The sequence below is a fragment of the Tamandua tetradactyla genome, chromosome 2, assembly GCF_023851605.1.
Source record: "Tamandua tetradactyla isolate mTamTet1 chromosome 2, mTamTet1.pri, whole genome shotgun sequence".
NCBI classification, from domain to species: Eukaryota; Metazoa; Chordata; class Mammalia; order Pilosa; family Myrmecophagidae; genus Tamandua; species Tamandua tetradactyla.
In genome coordinates this window covers 80,949,241-80,964,638 of record NC_135328.1, presented here as the reverse complement: position 1 = coordinate 80,964,638, position 15,398 = coordinate 80,949,241, and the positions used below count along the sequence as shown (strand labels likewise).

Below are 15,398 nucleotides of genomic sequence, written 5' to 3'. Positions count from 1 at the left end.
GGAGGAACAGCTGATTAAATGACCTGCTCACTCCCTCTGAGTCCCATTTTCACCAGCACACTGACCCAGCGGAGTGTAGTTCCCCCGACTGGTCTGGTCCAGGCCTGGCAAAAAGACTTGCATGTTCCAGAAGGCGCTGGCATTACTCTGGGTTGCCTGGACGATGATCCTGCTGGCACCAAGGGCCTGAGTCTCCTGGAGCGATGACCTGAAGCCAAGCTTGACAGCATATGGGATAAAAGCTTCCTCCCCCTGCAGGGAGATGTGATAGCAGACAGGTCCTCAGGGCTTAGATACCCTAATCCTAGTTAGAGTAAATTCTGGCCCCAAGGCCAGCCTGCCCTGTACTGAAGTGGTTAGATGACTAACCCCGCTGACAAGGCCCCTCCCATGCTTGTCCTGTGAGAAGGGAGAACCTCAGGAAGACCAGGGCCCTCTGCAGGAGCGAAGCCCCCGCCAGCCCACCATACCTCCCATGGACTCAGTGGGAAATGGGGATCCAGGCCTTTTGCTCACCCACTCCTCATAACTCCCCCTGCCCTGCCACAGTTAAGCCTGTTCCTCATTCCAGGCAGGGTGAAATCTGTCCCCATCCTGGTTCATGGTAGGCAGAGCCCATGAAGAGTGCCACTGCTCCTTGCTGGGTCCCCATCTCTGAGACTCACCACCAGGAAGAAGGAATAGAAGATTGCTGCAGGGGTACAGCTAAGATGAGGAACATACAGAGTCTGGCTGGTTGAGGTAGAGTTCTGAGCTTCTGCTTAGGGCTTCCAGGTCTTTTCTCAATCCTCACAGGCTCCCTGGGGAAGCAGATGCTGTTTCCTGCAATTTTCTCCACCACCTTTTCCATCCTCAGACACTGTCCTAGGTTTTGCGTGATGTGCACACTTCTTCACCAAGGGCCAGTACCAGGAAGTTCCTCACCATTCCAAGCAAGACCCTGAGCACTCTATTCAGAGAACCGTGTTACCCTTTCTGGGCTTGGTATGACAACTGTACACAAACAGAGCACAGGGCCAATGTAGTCGGATGTTAGGGGAACAAAACAGCAATGCTGGGTGGCAGGGTGGCAAAGGTGGGGGCTGGATCTGAGGATTGCATTTGTGGCAGATCATGGTTTTCTCTTTGTTTGAACCTGTTCCCAGGCATTGCATAGAGTGGAGGTCTTAGTCTGCCAGGGCTGCCATAGCAAAGCACCTCAGACTAGTTGGCTTAAAACAGAATTAATTGTCTCACGGTTCTGGAGGCCAGACATCTGAAATCAAGCTGCCGGTAGGGCTGGGCTCCCTCTGAAGTCTGAAGGGTCTGGCAGGGCACAGCTGGTGGTCATGGCTTAACTCAACCTCAGCCTGTCACATGGCTGTCTTCTCTTTCTAACTCTGTCTTTCTCCTGGTGTCCGAATTTCTTCTCCTTGGAAGGACAAAAGTAAGATTAGCTTAGGGTCCACCCTTATCCAATTAGGCCTTCTCTTAACTATTAACAAAGATCTTATTTCCATTTAAGTTCATGTTCACAGGACACAGAGTTAAGACTTGAGCATGTCTTTTTTGGGGGGGCACAATTGAGTCCTTAACAGTGGATATGCAACGGTGTCATTTTGATGAATGTGTGAAATATGGTTGCTTCCTGCATTTTAGTGTCCCCAGTGCAGGCAAGGCACCTAAGCAGCTAAGACCCAGAATGATGATGTATAGAGCTAAAAGAAGAGACTAATAGACGGGCCCTGTTCTTAAGGAGCTGATTCCCTCCAGGGAAGGTCAGATTCATAATTAAGCAACCCATGTCACAACCTGTTAAGTGCCCGCAAGTTATACATAATATGTTTTGGGCTTCCAAAAAAGAGAACAATTCATTTTACCTGGAGAGGGGGAAAAGGAGATTTCCAACTTTACAGATGAGGAAACTGAGCTCCAGAGTATATCCAGGTAGAAAAAAATTGCCTAATTTAAGAGAGACCCTAGGACTTCAGAGCCTCAGGCCAGTGATTCCATCTGCTTCTCCCCAGAGTTTCAATTGTACAGTGGCTGTCTCCTACTCAGCACCCCAAGAGGAGATGCTGGTAGGGGCCTTCCCTGGGCCTGAGGCTGCGTGTCTGGGAAGGTACAAGAGTTGGGACGGAAGGCAGGAGTCCACCTGGTCTGGTTTCCCAGCCCACAGGAAGTGATGCCTCCTGGGCTCATCAGCAGCTGTTGCTTGCTTGGCGTGGTTGAAACAGGCAGATGTCCTGAGGGCGTCCTCCCTGACTCAGAGAGTTTGGGAACTGAGGTATTCACTCCCTGGGGAGGACAAGGACAGGACGTGAGCTGCTGACTCACTCTCTCTCACACTATCTTTCTGTTCAACCCCTTGAGGAATAAGGAAAGAAGAGGGAAACGAAGGAACTGTCTGAGGAGGAGGTGCTCCCAAATCGAAATTCCTCCCATCCATGCTGTCACCTGCCTCCGCCAGATGGCAACACGTCCCGGGTATTTCCGAGCATTTGTGACACAGCGACCCTGACCAGGTCTCTCACGGTGGAGCGGGGGAGCAGGGGGCGGGGGGTCAGGCGCCTGTAGGACACCTGCGAGGCATCCAGCTGAGCAGAGGGGCCACCTCAAATACTCCCTGGAAATGGGTGACATATAGTATAAACAAACAAGGCAGAGAATGCTAGGACAGAAGAAAACCAACTGTACTGAACAGCAGAGCTTGAAGGGGTGTTAGACATATGCAGCCCCACCCCAGCCCACCCACAGGGGGCAGCCTGTGCCCGGACCCAGGACCCTGCTCCCAGAAAGGGCCCACACTTGAGGCTCGGCCGTCATCGTCTTGAAATTCTTCATTGTTCCTTTTAACAAGAGGCCCACATTTTCTTGTGCACTAGGCCCTACAGATTATGCCACAGTTCCTGCCCACGGCCTTATAGGTGAGGAAAAGGAGCCCAGAGGGGAAATGATGGCCCAGGGTCACGCTGCTCTCTCGGGGTGGGAGCAGAATGCGATGTCCAGGCCAGTGTTTTCCCCGCACACATCGTGTCCAACACGGCTGCTGGTCTCCATGCGGAGCAGGGGCTTCCGACTCTGGCGTCCTAAGCTCTGGGGCCCTAGGCCCTTCCTTGTCTGCTCCAGGTGCTGCGGCACGGGCCACGGCCCAGGCGGGGCTGGGGGAGAGCCTGCCCCGCCGCCCTGCAGGTACCAGGCCCAGCGCAGGCAGCAGGTGGGAAGCTCAGCGCTACCCAGGTGGCCACAGAACCTCTCTGAGCCATTTTTTAGCAATGTCACAAGGACTAGAGAAGACGTCTGTCAGGAACCTGACAGAGCTCCAGCTCAAACTAGGTTTTCAATAGTCACCACTGGCAAAACACTGCATTCACACTCAGACTTTCCTTCACTCCATCATAGACCTTCAGCCCTTTCTCTGAGTGACAGAGGGTTAAGAGGAGTAATTTTGGGATAGAGAGAGACTCAGGTTTAAGCCCCAGTTCTGCCATTTCTTAACTGGGTTATCTGAGGCAACCCTCAGTTTTCTCATATACAAAATGGGAATAATAGTGATATTATACTTTGAGGGTTATTGGGGAGATTAAATAAGGCTACACTCTATATGATGATATTGTAAACCATCAATTATATACTTTGGATGATTACATAGTATGTGACTATAAAATAAAAAAATAAGACTGCACATGCACATACAAAAGCACTCAGCACAGCATCTAGCCAATAGCAAAAGCTTAAGACAGCATTCTTTCTTGATGATTTTTTTCTACACCTCCCTTGTCCTGATCTAAGATTGTGACTGGAGAACTCTGCCTTTCTCCTTGAAGCTACTTTCTAGTGCTGTGCTTTTCAAAGTGTGTTCTGGGAACCAGCAGAATCTGTCTCGCTGGGAACATTCCAGAAATGCAAATCTCAGGTCCTGCCCGAGACTTATTCAATCAGAATCTGCACGTTCACAAGACTTCCAGGTGATTCAGGTGGGTGTGAAAGTTTGCGCCACACTAGGCACAGTTGGCCTTTCCTTCCCTGTCTCTGAGGATATGAGTCACTTCCTAGTCCCAGGTGAGGTTGTTCTTAAAAAAGGTAGAGACCCAAGCCTGCCATGATGGATTTGGCCAGAGTTTGAGCCTCTCCCTAAAGTCTTACACTTTGGACGAGTGGACTAGGTGAGGAACGGCAGTAGTGTATTGACGTGGGGAATAAGCAGGAGTCAGGAAACCACTTAGAGGCTACTGAAATGATCCAAGCAAGAGATACAGAGCCTGAAATAGGGCAGGAGCTGAGAGCAGGGAGAGAAGGGACTGTGTTTTGGAGTTTTAGATGACATGGGATGAAGCAGACTTGTCAACCAGGTCAGTGCTCTAGGTGAAGACGGAGAAGGAAGGATCAAGGATGACTTTGAGGTTCCTTGTTTGCGATAATGGGATGATGGTGCCATTTACAGAGATTGGGTTTGGAGAAGAAGAAAGGAGAAAAGATCAAGAGAAAGAAGACATGCTTTCCTTTGTGGACAAGATGACTTTGCTAGATTGGTGACACATTCAGGTAGAGAGGTTTACTAAGAAATGTGATGAGTAGGCTTCTCATGGCACTTAATTCTCATCTCTTTGCAGAGGTCACTGCTTTCTGAAGTGCTTCAGGGTTCTAGAGCTAAGAGGCTTTGGGTTCAGCCATGGCTCTTCCTCTTAGCAGCTGTGTCCTTTGTGTAAGTGAATAAACCTCACTGTGCCTCAGCTTTTACATGTGTAACATTACTCGTCTGAAAGGATTCTGGTGAGGATCAAGTGAATTAGTACATGTGAAATATCTAGAACCATGCCTGGCACACAGTGAACATTCAATAAATGATATTCATTCTTGTAACTCTCGGTTTGTCTGCCTTTCCAATGAAATTGTGTGGTCCTTGGGGACAGGGCCTTTGCCTGAAATCGTCTTTACATTGTCTAGCGAGTAGCCCCAAGTACATACTCAGTATGGTCTACAGGAGCTTTAACGTGTGTTGTCCATCCAATGTGGCCCCGGGGGGCCAGTGCGGTATCTATGTATTGATGAATACAGATGCTGTATCCCTTTACAGATGCTCATCCCTTTCCTTCTCCCTTTTTTCTAATCACAACTTAATGACTTCCAGGTAATGAGAATTCATGTTCATTCTTTTCTCAGCCCAAGCTCATCAGTGGACTACTCTGATAGACAAACCTGGACATTGGCTAAATGACTCTCTAAGGGGTGATGCATAACTTAAGGATGGTTTGTTGTACAAACAGGATGAGGATGACAAGGGCAGCAACAGCACATGTGAGGAAGACTTGCCAGGATAGTGACCTTGACCCCATGAGTCTCTAAAGATTCTTCCAGGCATTTGATGAAGACGACCCGTGTGCCATCAGCAATCATGAGTCCCCTGCATTTCTCAAGGCCAGGCATCAAACTGAGCTTGAGTAAGAAACACTCCCCACTCACTCGAAAGCTTATAGCCTTGTCAGGGACAAAAACAAGAGAACAGAAGATTGTGCTGTAGTGTCATATACCTGACAATAGAGGTAGACACAGGGATGGGGGGGCCTCAGAAGAGGAGAGGTCTGCCTGGTCTGATCACTGGAGAACTGGCCCCTTCCATGAGAAGGTCAAAACAAAAAGGCAGCTCTGAATGGAGGTCAGTGCTGCCCTCAATACTGTGTGCTTTTTCCCTTTCACTATCACACTGGACTTGGAGGCAAGAGCCAAGATAAAGGCTGGGAGCAAAATGTAAGCCGAGGCCGGCTCCAGCACACAGGCAAGGAAGAGGTCAAGGCTAGGCATGAGTCTAAATCAGGCAGTGGCTTTGATCCATTTCCCTAGAAGTAGAGTTTGAGACAGGGATTGAGTGCCCCAGATTTATTAAGTGAGTACTCTTCAGGGAAGCTCTACAAGGGGGCAGTGGAGGCGGGGCGGGGGTGGGGGGTGGGTTGTGGTAAATCAGAGAAGGAGAAAGCGCAAACGGGGATGTGGTTCTGGGGTAAAGTCTAGCCCTGGCCTGATTCACAGGGTGGGAAGAATGTGGACTCTCCCAGGCAAGGCAGCTGCCCCCGTCAGTTCAGCAAGGAGGCAGGCAGCTGGGAGCTGGAAGCAGCCCACCATCACAGCCTCCGGGACGGCTGCACCGGCCCAGCGCGGGGCACCTGGGACTGCATCAGCTCCACCAGATACAGGCAGGTAGGAATCAAAGGTGCCAGCATAGGGTTCACTTGCCTCTGAAATCACTTCAGTCGATTTGGGACCTCTTAAGGGGACCCACTTTGCGAGCTGATAGGCTCTGTGAAGAATCTTGCTCTGAGACCACACACCATGGTTAGGGCTCCACGTGGCCTGCTGACTCATGGGGCCGAACTCACTATCCCGGCAAGGCAAGTCTTCTCCACGTATGCCGTGGCTGCCCCTTGTCACCCTCATCCTGTTTGTACATCAGGAATGTGACTACGAAGCACAACATTGGGCGATATGGACAAGCTGGTTTGCTCCAAACCATTTGGAATGAATACCCTGGGTGTCTGGGGGCATGTTTTATAAACTGCGGCCCACAAATTATCAGCTACAAACTCAAGTATGCGGGAGGAGAAGGCCAGTTGTTCTCACCCACCAGGGCCGCCTGGAAGAGCAGGAGCGGAATTGAAGTGGAACGGAGGGGGTTACCTCCCAAGAAACCTCTAGGTGTTGGAGATTGGAGAGAAAGGGTTTGGAGGAGCTGTAGAAGCTCCTTTTCGGGTAGTGAGTTTGTGTGCATGTGCGTGTGTGCTCACATGCATGTGTGTGCGTGCATGTGTGTGCTCACATGCGTGTGTGTGCATGCATGTGTGTGCTCACGTGCATGTGTGCATGTGTGTGCTCACACGCATGTGTGTGTGCATGTGCATTCATTGCCTTCTCTGTGTTGTTCAGTCACTTTAATGAGAAGCAGTACCTTTAGGAAATTAGCTTCAACTAAGGTGTCAGGAAAGTACAATCTAGCATTTTAAAACTCTGTCCTACGATTGTACAACTATATCGTTTTTACAGTGTGACTGTAGGATTGTGGAAACCTTGTGGCTGACACTCCCTTTAGCCAGCGCATGGACAGATGAGCTAAAAAATAAGCACAAAAAATAAATAATAGTGAGTGATAATGGGTATGGGATGTTTTGAGTGTTCTTTTATATTGTTTTTTTATTTTTTTATTTTATTTTATTTTATTTTGGCATGGGCAGACTCTGGAAATCAAACACGGGTCTCTGGCATAGCAGGTAAGAATTCTGCCACTGAGCCACCGGTGCACCGCCCTGTTTTTATTTTTATTCTTACTTTTATTTCTTTTTGGGGAGTAATGAAGATGTCCAAACATCGAGTTTGGTGATGAATGTACAATAATATAATGATACCGTGAACCATTGATCATACACTTTGGATGATTATATGGTATGCTAATATACTCAATAAAATTGCTTTCTAAAAAGGAAGCGGAAAGATGGCTTTTTTCTGCATAGTCTTGTATTTTGAATTTCAAGCCATGTAAATGTATCGTGTATTCAAAGTAAATACATCAATAATATTGTTTTTATATCAATTAAAAAAAAAAACTCTGTACTAGAGTTCTTCCATCCCATTGCCCCCTACTCAGGTTCGAATAAAACATCTGCCACCTTTTGTCTTTGTATCAATTTACTTTAAGGGCTTCTCGGAGACCTCGTGTGGGAGTGTAACGTGGCCCGGACATGGTCTCCCACGTGTCCTCTCCCCTCACTCCTGGACACCACTAGTCTCCGGTCTCACCTCCCATCCTGTCCCTGGTGGGGGGTGGGGTGGTGGCTGACGCTCGGGTGGCTCTGCCTGGACGCCACCCCCACGTGTCCTGTAGGGCCAAGCCACGGCTGGGCGTCCTGACACTCATAGGGAAACCACCAACCCTTTCCTTAGCAAGAAGAGCACAGCCCAAACTGAAGGCTTCCATGCATCCCAAATGTCCAGCTGCCCCTGCACCTTAGCCAGGCCTCCCCTTGATTTTAAAATCTCTTATCCTTATTATAAACTCTCTATATAGTCAATGAATACCATTTAGAATACAGGAAAGAAAAAAATATATATTTTCTTATCCAGAGAGAACCACTGTCAATATTTAGGCACATACCTTTTCCGTATTCTTTCTACGGTGTTAAATTTTAAAATAATAATAATAACAAAAAGCGATTGAACCATACCTATCTTGTTTTATCTCTTTCTTTGTTATTAAGTATTCCTCTTTAACATAAATTTAAAATAGTCCGTGGTATGGGGGGACCATAGTTTTTTGACCTACCTAAAACGTCGGCCTGTTTCTGAGGTGGGTTCTCTAGTCTCTTTCGGCAATTCTGTGAGTCACTAAGTGTTCACTCAATAATTTTTTTTTTCTGTTTAACTCATCCGGGATCAGTTTCTATTGTTTACGACTAAGAATTCTGAAGGATATAGACAATAAAGCTGTTTCCATTTTTTCACATATTAAATAGTGGTGTAGTGAACAGCATTATATTTTTCATGCATTTACTAGTTTATTAGTTTGTTGAAACTAATTCTTAGAAACAGAACTGCTATATTAAATGTATGCAAATTTATAGCTTGCAACTGATACTGCCAAATTGTCCAGGCAGCTATGATGTTACTGAGAGGAGAAGGGATTTGACCTACACGTCTGGGCTTTAAGTTTGCAGCTTTATGTATGCAGCGCTGAGAGTCATCACCATCTCACAGAGCTTACGGAAGTCAGAAAATTATGTGACTTGATACAAGTCAACAGAAAAGCTGGAGTTTGAACCCAAGTAAGCTGAATATCCTGTTGGCCCGTCTAGGTCCATTCACCACGTTCTTTCAGCTGGGAGGTTATTTATGAGCAGCATCCCGGCCCCTGCTGCTTGGCTCCTGTTGGGTTCAGCCAACGGGAGGCATAAGCAGAAGTTCAGAGAAGGCAGAAGGTTGATGTCACAGTACTGTTACTGATATCCTCCTTGGCAGGTCACTCCAGTTGGCTGAGTGCCTCTACCAAAGGGCGACTTTACTCTCTCCAGATTGGCTCATTTCTCTTCTGCTTGTCTCCTCCAGGTCTAGGGGTGGGAATGGCTCCCTGCTGTTGTTCACGTGGGTCATGCGCCATCCCCGACTGGAGTCCCCTGACCCTGCCCACTTCTTGTGAATAGTTCCTGTAGTAGGGGCTTCATCTCTCTCCTATTGGAGTACTGACAGCATTCCAAATCTGTCTGGAGTAAAAGCCCACATTTTTGCATCACCCCATGTTATACACACGTCCCTTTCACACACCAATCCCGACCACACTGATTTCTGTGCACATGCATACAGCTCAGAACGGGCACTTACAGGCTCTACCAGTTAGCTCCTTGGAGGCTGGAATGTCATAGAAAGAGCACTGGAGTGACAGCCAAGGGGCCTTGCTTGCCAAGGTGACCTTGGGCAAGTCCTGGATCTTCAGCTTACTAGACTTGGGTCTCCTCATCTGAAACACGAGGAGCTGGGCCAGATGGTTTCAAATGTCAGCCCAGGCAAAACACAACAGACAGTGTATGCCAACAAATATTACATTTACATCTGCACTTTACACACATCTGCAAACTGGTGTGTGTGGTATCTGTGGGAAGAGAAAAAAGGAGCCTCCTTGGCAAGCCAGAGTGCTGGGACCTTTTATTCATACGTATATAGAACTCTGTTGTTTGTACTTGGCCAGCTTTGGATGGCAAACCAGTCTATTCTCTATGGAAATTCTGACTTATTTTTCCAGCTGGTCTGCCAGTTGCCAAGAAATGTCATCTGAATATCATTATTTAATTGAAGATTAGCCCACGCTTGTGACATCGGCAGTAACTATTTTCTTCTTTGATTCCTTATAAAAGCATACGTTTTCTTTTCAGATTAGACCTCGCACTAGAGGAGGTAAATGCTGCCTCCGCCTTGACTCAGTGGCCCAGGGCACAGTGACATGATGTTCCACTGGCACCATGGACACCTGTGTGACTGTGTGAATACACTTTGGTGAATATATGTTAGGGTGCATGTGAGTAGGCTACTAGTGAGTGTGAGTGAAGAAATTCCTTCTGAAGTCATTTCTTACAGAGATCCAGAGAGAGGACCTTCCTGAATTGTCAGGCCTTATGAACATGCCTCCCAATTTAGCAGCTGATTTAGAGCACGTGAAAAACAAAACCCATCCAAATCTGCTGGGAGGTATAAGGACAGACCAGACAATATTCACAATCCACTCATACTGCAGATCTCTTGGGTAACACAAAAGAGAGGAGGAGCAGGGAGGGTATGAGTATAAGCTGTAAATGTTGGTCTGGGTGTTGGAAACTCTAAGTCGCATTAACTTAGAAGGTTCCCACCTGGCCCTGGAACATCTCCAATCTTCAGAAGCTCCATGTGACATCCAAGTCAACCTCTCATTTACTGCTTTCAGGGATTCCTAGGGCAATTTTCTCACTGGCCTCGGTTTAAATTGAGGTGATACAATTTTATTTCAGTTTTCTTATCAGTCTGCTCCCAAGGAAGAAGGGCCCCAACTTACCTGCTGAGTGAAGTTCATTACAGGATCAGGACTTGCCTCCCTCAGTCATGAAGGTCCCTTGGATTCTTCCTTATTTTCCAGCCTCTTGGCCTTTGTCTTGTCCAAAGGCCAAACTACGTCCAAACGTCTAACACTTCTACTCCCAAATCATTGGCTACGTGATCATCTGCCAGTGAAGAGGAAGTGGGGATGAGAAGTTAGGTCTGGAGGCAACCTGAAGCTTTTCTGGTAGACTGTGGTGGAAGAGTGGTTAATGGTTTCATTTATAAGGGTTGAAGTGACAGAAACACTGGACCAAACATCCAGAAATTCTCAGATACAACTAATTTCTCTCTCTACTTCCTATCTACTATACTTTTTCTCTTTCTAAAGCCAGTCCATAAACATTTCAATTCAAGAGCAAACAGAATGCTGACCAACAGGACAATCTTGTTCATATCTCAGCACTTTGTCCAGAGCATGGTATGGCATAGGCACACAGAAATTTTATGAAATAACGAATGAGTGAATGAATGAGTGGGTGGGTAGATGAAGATGGCTCCTAGAGTAAATCCTTAAGAAAATCTTCTTTGGAATGGGTGGATTGTTACATTACAGCATATATGACAGATATGAACATTTCCCACTCTATTGAATGACCCAGCTTTTAAATCAAATTGGAAACCAGACTCCTCTGAGGCAGAGAAACACAGTGGGAAAGAACTGACCAAAGTGAAGGTCAGCTCCACACATCCCCGAACTCCCCCAGGTAATGGGGAAAGATGACTAGATGAAGAAGATAACCAGAAGCCCCACCAGATTATTTTTTTTTTTTCAGTTGCCAAGTGTGGAGTGACTCATAAGAACTCCAGACAAGGATGACGATGGCAAAAGAGTCTAACAGATTAGGGGAAAGGTTGGAGAAGGGAAGGGGGGCCCATGAGGTTGGGAGAGAATGGGAAACATGTTTTTTGTAAGACTTCCAAGATTTTTGGGGGCCGTTGTTCAGGACTTTTTCATAAGACCTCTTATCCTGCTGGGGTTTACATCACTATTTGATCTAAGTCCCAACAGGACGGCTACATCTGCTACTAAGCTGTGTTGTAAATGTCTTTAATTTTTATACTTCATCTGAAGGGAGTTGTTAAAGTGAGTTTACAGGGTGATGGCTCTTTGAATAAAAGCCATCAGTACTGGAACCAAGCTCTGTATGACACTTAATTTTTGCTCTAATAAGCCCTCTTAAAACATTACAAGATTTAGAAGGGTTCTTTCCTCTTTTTTTCTCCCTTTAACTTCCTTTCCCTCCTTGCATTATTTCTTTCCTCTCTGTCCCTTGCGCTCTCCTTTCTTGCTTTCCTTAAAGGACATATTTGAAGATAACGTTTTTGCCCAGATGACACCACTTCTCTTTGCACCGCCAGCCAGATGTGCTCTTGACTTCTGAACAGGAGAAATGGTCTTTGAAGTTTTTCAAAGACTTTGCTTTTATTCAGAATTTTTCCCCTTTCTCTCTCTTCCTCATGTTTAACTGGCTGGGAAGCCCCCAGGAGTGGTTTTCACATGGGCCTCTTTTCTTTTCGTGTAGTATAAAAGGAGAGGGATCAGAGGCACTCCATTCGCAGAGAGCCCTCCATTTTCTGCCCCAAGGACTCCATAGTCTCTGATGGAGCTGCTGTCCCAGGAGCAAAGATAAGATGGCTTTGGATTTGCCCGAGAACCACATGTGTTAGGTGAACAGAATGGTTCCGGGCGGGGCAGGGTGGAAAGGACCCTCATCCCATCCCATCCCATGCCCCAACATCTCTCTGCCTGCCATAAAAGTGGGCCAGTAGAGGTCTTCTCCTTTCTGGCCTTGGTGCAGCCACAGTTACTCAGCTGCTCTTGCATTGTCCTAAAATTTTGTTAAAACAAAGTCCAATGATGGGAATTCAGGGACACATAAGAAGAAAATAGACCAGAAGCCCCTCAGAAAGCAAGAAGCAAGTCTTATTTATCTTTCTATCACAACCCCACCCCTTCCCAGCACCACAACCTGGCGTGCTATGCAGTATGTTTGGGGTGATTAATATTCTTAAAAGAGGATTGAGCTAATGCTTTAGGAGGTGGCTATAATAAATAGCAGGAAGATGATTTGAAGAAAAAGCCAGTCTTTAGCAAGACATGTTAGAGCAAAGGATTTGGAGTATGAAGTCCTGGTTCAACTTCCAGCTCAATTAATGACTAGCTATGTCTCTCCCCAATTGATTATATGCTCCAGGAAGGCAATATCCCATCACTGAATCCCCAGAACCAAGAAGAGTGTTAGGCACTTCTTGAGTGAGGGGCACACAGTAAATATTTGATGCCTGCATGAATGTGTCTATTTGGCAACAGCTATGGTTCTGTTGGAGGCAAGGGCATTCCACACTCAGGAAGAGGACATTTTGTCTTACAGTACTTTCTGAGAAAATAGTAATTGGGGGTGCTTCAAAAACTTTTTACTCTGCAAGAATATTTGTATCTCTGAAAACCTCTGAGGTTACTGAGAAAGATAGATAGGTATGAATGTGGGGTTTTGTTTTCATTTTATACAAAAAAGGATTGATTAAAACCCAAAAATGTGCATATGCATGTGTGTGTGAGCACTGTTTTGTTTTGTTTTGTTTTTGTATTGACAAATCTTCACACACATACAGCCCATTCTTGGTGTACAATCAGTGGCTCAAAACATCATCACATAGTTGTGTATTCATCACCACGGTCATTTTTAGAACATTTGTATCACTCCAGAAAAAGAAATAAAAAGAAAAAACTCATACATACCATACTCTCTACCCTTCTCTCTCATTTGACCACTAGTATTTCAGTCTACCCAATTTCTTTTATCCCTTATCCCCCATTATTCATTCATTTTTTTCTCCATATTTTTGACTTATCTATCCACACCCTGGGTAAAAGGAGCATCAGTTACATGGTTTTCACAATCACACAGTCACATTGTAAAAGCTATATCATTATACAATCATCTTCAAGAAACAAGGCTACTGGAATATAGCTTGACAGTTTCAGGTACTTCCCTCCAGCCACTCCAATATATCATACACTAAAAAGGGATATCTGCATAATCTGTAAGAATAACCTCCAGGATAATAACCTCTCGACTGAAATCTCTCAGCCACTGACACCTTATTTTGTCTCATTTCTCTCTTCCCCTTTTTGTCCAGAAGGCTTTCGCAACGTCATAATGCAGGTCCTGGCTCATCTTGGGAATTCTATTCCACAGTGTGAGGGAGATTTACACCCCTGGAAGTTATGCTCCTATGGGGCAGGCAGTGAATTCACCTGTCAAGAGGGCTTGAGAGCGAGATCACATCTGAGCAATAAAAGAGGTTCTCTGGGGGTGACTCTTAGGCATAATTATAAGCAGGCTTAGCCTATTCCTTGCAGGAACAAGTTACATAGCGGTGAACCCCAAGATCTAGGGTTCAGTCTATTGATTTGGTTGTCCCCACTGCTTGGGAGAATATCAAGAATTTTCCAAATGGGGAATATGAATATTTCCTCCTTTCTCCCTTGTCCCCCAAGGGAACTTTTGAGCACCAGTTGTTGTTTGTGTCATGCGGGGTGGTTCACTAGAAAACCAAAGTCAGGCACACATTTGACTCACTACTGAACACTAGGTAGAAAAAATCAGGTTTAAGCTTCACCGCTGTCCATGTGCCTGAAGTCACAATCCCACCCCTAGGAGTGATTGAGTAGATTATAAGAATTAATCTCCTTCTTCCTCCTACCAATGTATCTTTATGTTTGTAGGGGCAATTCAAGTACATGACTTCTTAATTTCTTTCTGAGGCGCTTTACACAAATACATCTGCCTGAAATTACCTAGTGTAGCTAAAAAAATTAGTACTCATCAAATAGTCCATTTGCTCCTCTACTTTCACAGCCTCTCTTGTAACTATGATAATATAATAGAGTAGTGTAATTAGTTCAGGCCAATAGACTGTGAGCAGACATGACAATGATCACTTCTGGGTCAAATCAATTAAAAGTATGCCTTTCCATTCCTTTCTCCCCTTTCTTTAGCATCTCAGAAGGCCATATGCTCTAAATGGTACAGCTAAAAGATGACAGTGCCTTTGTCAGCTGGGTTTCAGAGTGATTTGGTGGAGCAGAATCCTCTGCCTACCAGTCATTTAAAACATGAGCAAGTAATTGTTTGTTATGCTAAATACTGAGATTTCAGGATTAATTTGTTACTGCAGCATGGCCTAGCACATTCTGACTAATACACCTTTGATTGTCTGGCCAAGCTATGAAACCAATAAGGCCTATGGCTCCCCTTCCTCAATCTCTTTCACATTTGCCCCACTATTTCCTATTCCTAAGCTAACAGTTCATATCCTCTAACCTTACACCTGTATAATTACACTAACTTTGCATCACCTCTGCACTTGCAGCCTCTCCCACATGAATCTTGCCCCAATCTCACTTTCAGATTCAGCATTCTCAAATATAGCTTAATAAGGTCACTCCCTTGCCTAAATTAGTTCCCCATTGCCTATGAAATAAAGTCTAAAAGAAGACCCACAAAACCCTCCATGTTGAAAATGGAATTGTCTCTTTCCAGCTCTTTTTCACAGTTCCTCATTCTCAGTCCCAGTTGAATTAAATGAATTTCTGTTCATGATCACTTGGGGCATATTCTCACCCCCACCCACGTGCAAACGCCAGTTTTTGCTCCCAGAAGATTCCTCTCTGTTCATACATATCCCCGTTATTTCTACACTACAGAGACACCAAGGCCATGTCTTTTGTGATACCTTCTCTCCTTTCAGGCCCTTCAGATTGAACTCTCACAGACCAGTACCTCTCCTGTAGCAGTTAACCCCTTCCA

The 15,398-nt window shown here is 45.8% G+C and overlaps 1 long non-coding RNA gene across 1 annotated transcript; it reads right to left on the bottom strand.

Annotated features, from left to right (window-relative positions):
* Positions 1 to 1,303: 1,303 nt before the first annotated feature.
* On the bottom strand, positions 1,304 to 13,865 carry LOC143660913 (uncharacterized). The gene is made up of 3 exons (XR_013164319.1): positions 13,656 to 13,865; positions 10,541 to 10,706; positions 1,304 to 1,411 (listed from the first exon to the last, which is right to left on the bottom strand). It is a non-coding gene; the product is annotated as an uncharacterized LOC143660913 (long non-coding RNA).
* Positions 13,866 to 15,398: the final 1,533 nt, after the last annotated feature.